The sequence below is a fragment of the Alligator sinensis genome, unplaced genomic scaffold (genome assembly GCF_000455745.1).
Source record: "Alligator sinensis unplaced genomic scaffold, ASM45574v1 scaffold969_2, whole genome shotgun sequence".
NCBI classification, from domain to species: Eukaryota; Metazoa; Chordata; order Crocodylia; family Alligatoridae; genus Alligator; species Alligator sinensis.
In genome coordinates this window covers 377,345-381,885 of record NW_005842481.1, presented here as the reverse complement: position 1 = coordinate 381,885, position 4,541 = coordinate 377,345, and positions in this window count along the sequence as shown.

The following is a 4,541-nucleotide window of genomic DNA, read 5'->3' as shown; positions in this document are numbered from 1 at the left end:
ATCTTGGAGTCCTAGTGGACTCCAAGATGAACATGAGTCGGCAGTGTGACGAAGCCATCAGAAAAGCTAATGGCACTTTACTGTGCATCAGCAGATGCATGACGAACAGGTCCAAGGAGGTGATACTTCCCCTCTATCGGGCGCTGGTCAGACTGCAGTTGGAATACTGCATGCAATTCTGGGCGCCGCACTTCAAGAGGGATGTGGATAACTTGGAGAGGGTCCAGAGAAGGGCCACTCGTATGGTTATGGGCTTGCAGGCCAAGCCCTATGAGGAGAGACTGGGGCACCTGGACCTCTTCAGCCTCCGCAAGAGAAGGTTGAGAGGCAACCTTGTGGCTGCCTATAAGTTCATCACGGGGGCACAGAAGGGAGTTGGTGAGGTTTTATTCACCAAGGCGCCCCCGGGGGTTACAAAAAATAATGGCCACAAGCTAGCAGAGAGCAGATTTAGACTAGACATTAGGAAGAACTTCTTCACAGTTAGAGTGGCCAGGGTCTGGAACGGGCTCCCAAGGGAGGGGGCGCTCTCCCCTACCCCCGGGGTCTTCAAGAGGAACTCTTTCCTGCCTATGCAGGGGGTCGGACTCAATGATCTATTGAGGTCCCTTCCGACCCTATCATCTATGAATCTATGGTTCAGATCTGGCCTGTTGGCCATATGTTTGACACCCTGGTTTGTCAGATAAAATATGATTAATTAATAGTTCATTTTAATCAGTTCATGCCTCTTACAAGAATTTGCTGTATCTGCCTATAGGTAAATGGTTAGCAGATAAGGTGTTAGCAGCTAGTGCTTATGTATATATGTAAGCCTTCTGGCTGGCACCAGTCAGCAGCCAAAAGTGCCAGGCTCTCATTTTGGGGTACCAGTGTCTCATGCCCCCAGCCAGAAATCTGGGAACAGTAAATTTGCTGGAGTGTCCCACATAAACAAAAATCCCCTCCTTGCAAGCAGTGTAAACACAAACACTTAAATTTATTACAGAAAACAAAACAAAACAAAGGAAAACATTAAATATAATTTTAAAACACTAATTACAAAGCAAAATCTATAGGTGGCCCTCTCCTGGGAAGGCTTCACCCACGCCCAGACAGTCTGGGACTTGAGGGTCCCCAAAGGGTAGTTCTGGGGGCCCATACCCCTATACCTACCGTTCAGCAATGGGCTGGAGAGGGGGGCCCACACTGGCGAGTCCTATGAGCTGCTCCTTGGGTTCACTGTGCCTCAGGGTGCTGCTCAAGAGCATGGGTCCTTCTGCATTGCAAGGGGCTCTGTTGCTCCTGGAGAGGTGGTAGAGCGCCAACCTCCACTTCCAGATTGTGGCTTTGAGGGGTTAACTGTGGTTTTTGTCAGCATACCACACCCCCAAATTCCTGGTCCTGATCCCAGCTCTGCTGGGCAGAAAACTGCAAAAAGACCTCAAAGGAAATGTCGGGCCTATCTTGGCTTGGGCCTGAACTACAAGTAGCGCCCAACCACACTGCTTGGTTGAGGCATAAACTAGGAAAAGGAGGCCCAGGCCTATCTCACTGGGTCTGGACTGGGTGGCAAAAGCTGGCCAGGCCTATATCACACTGAGGCCTAGATCAACAACAAGAAGTACCAGGTCTCACCTGACTCAAACCATGCCAAGCTTCACCCTGGCCCAAATCTGCCAGTCAAACATATGGCTGGGGTTCAGCCCCACAGCTAGGCTGAAATGCAATAGCTGTGAAATGGCAAAAAGGGCCCAGGTCTGTGGCTATTGCCTGGACATCCAGTCTCAGCTACACCACTGTGCTGAGACACTACCATCCCCAAACAAATGGGCCAGTAACTGCCAGGACCTATTCCTGGGCAGTTTGCTCCAGGGATTAATACCCCATGGCAGTAACCTATTTAAGAAAAAAAAGGGGGAAAGAGGGGGGAAATAGGAGTCTCAAACGCCAAGACAGACTCTCTCTCCTTGTACCTGAGGCTTTCCCATCCCATAGCTTTTGCCTCTCCAGTGGAAGGATGGAGCAGGTTTCCTGGCTCCCAATCTAGCTGTGCAGCTCCCCAGGACAAAGAGCTAAAAACTTAGTTGAGTTGTTCTTATATACCTGGTGTGACATCACTCAAGCCTTCTCCAATCAGGGAGGGCCACATTTCAGTCTTTCTCCCAACCAATCTGCCTGAAGAATCCCCTGCTTCCTCTGGCCAATGAGGCCAGAGGGTTTTACATATTTTGTCCAGATACAGGCTCCAGCTTGCCATGTGCTGAGCACATGGCCAGAACAACAGCCCATCTGTTTTCATTAATCTTCCAGTAGAGTGTGAAACACTCAGTCACTGGCAAATCCTTCACTCTCATTCAGTTCCCACTTTACTAGAAAGTTTCATGGTTTTACAGGTTTTTCCCTAATGTCTTGCCAATCCATTCCTCCTTGAGCAGAGAAGCTAAGAATGATCTAGTTAATATTAATGAACTGAGGTTGCTTAGCACCTCTCTGTATCAATCTCCATCAGCTTTGCCACCTAAGAAAAATCTCTGTGCTTCTTGAAGCCATGCACTGTGGTTATATTCCACAGCCAGCTTTGAAAAACTCTACAAGGGAGTTTCTTCTAGTCCAAGGTACTATATTTATGGGGCCATTTAAAGATTTGGGGCCAAATTCCTCACTCAATTTACTTCAGTAGGCTTCTGTGGGTTGAAATGGGGACACCACCTGACCCGTGAAATTGCTTGCTAGTGCTAAGTGTGAAATCTGAAAGCATGAATGTAAGTTTCGGTAGATTAGTCAGTGTATTTATAATGTTGGCCGTAGATGAACTTGACATATTTCTGCAACATCTGGAAATGTTCCTTGCTTGAATATGTTGTGCTTGGCAGGAATTTGCTGTGTTTCAGATCAGATGTGCTGAATATTTCTTTGTTTCCGAAGCAGCTTGCAGCATCGGTACTTCTCTGAATTTCAAGGTATTCTGCCCTAAAGTTCTCTCTGCAAATGGTTTAGAGCTAGAGCAGTGTTGCCGTGTGCTGCTGAAAGGCAGTCACTTATCTCAAAGACAGCTGCTTTCTAGTGATTGCTAAAATGATTTACAATTGTGTGTGTTTGCTGTTGCCTCCTAGTTGTGTTTTAGCAGAAATATTAAGCATTTATTTTGCAAGTCTCACTGAAATGGCAATGTGCTAAACAGAATATAAATGTTGTGCACTGTTCAAATTGTTCCTGGTAATTTGATGAGAAACAAACTGAGGGAGAGAGAGAGAGAATGATGAGAGCCTAAATATCAGCCCTTTTTGGAAATTTTAAATCTCAGTACTTACTGGAGATTCTCACTGGGTGGTTTTGCTTTCCTGTGTATGCCCATTGCAAGGAATCTTGGGACCTGGCCCTCTTTATAGGAACATAAAACTGTCATCAAGCCTGGTCTCAAGAAAATGCAGTTTCAAGCATGCATGGCATCCACACATTTGTCCAGCAGGTCTACACGAGCATCCACTCCAGGCCTTTTTGTATGAGCATCACAAAACACTCAACAACTAAACACCTATAATATACTCTAGGAAGAGAGCAGGAGAGCGATGTGTTTGTTCTGCACATGATGATTCTGTGCATATTGGTTATACACAGGTAGTGTGTCTGTAGTAGCATAGCACATTTCATAGCCTCTATTGTCATGCAAAATGCAAGAGGGAAAGGCAAAAATAAGGGTATGTCCAGAGTTCAAATTACACTCCGACTCTTGGGGGCAGGCTGGGGGCTCTCATTTTTATGGGGGGCTCTCATCTCTTATGGTGGGGTTCAGCCCCCCGACCCTCCTCATATTTCTAACCCTAGGTATGTATACTGTACATTGAACCATGCTGCTCCAGTGTAGACAAACTCAGTCTGGGCTAGGTACCAGAAGCAGTCTAACTGTGTTGGTGGGCAGCTCTACAATAAGAAGCAGGGCAAATTAGCTCAGGTGGGGCCCTGCACTAATGTGATTAAACTTCTTCTGGTACCTAGCTCACACAGCTGCATGCTGCATTGTGCAATGGGGACATAAAGTTAGAGGGAGGGATAAATGGATCAGAGACTAACTTCCTTAAATACTCCTGCACCAGGAAGAACAGGAGTTCTGCAAAGGGCAAGGCTGTATGCCAGCTGGCTGCATGAGTGCCTGACTCTTTAACATGAGGCTCATGCTTTTATCTCTGAAGCTCATTAGTTCAGGGGCAGGCATACAGTCACCACCAGCATGGAGCTGATGCTGGAGCTGTGAAGCCTGTTGCAGCCTGACCGCTGCTTGCTGCAGCTGCCCAGAGCCCAGGCTGGCTACAAACAGCTGTGCTGGGCTCCGGAGCCCAGTCACCAACTCTGTGCTGGGAGTGGGGGAGAGACCGGGGTTGCACTGCCTCAGGCCCCTCCCCCCTCCACCTGCTCCGACGCGTGGGTGCACGCGCTGGTACAGGGCTGATGCCAGAGCTCTGGAGCCCAGCACAGTTGTTTGGAGCCTCCCGGCTACAGCCGGCCCCAGCTCTGGGTAGCTGCTGCCAGCCACAGAGTCTTGGCGGGTGCCCGAAAGCAGC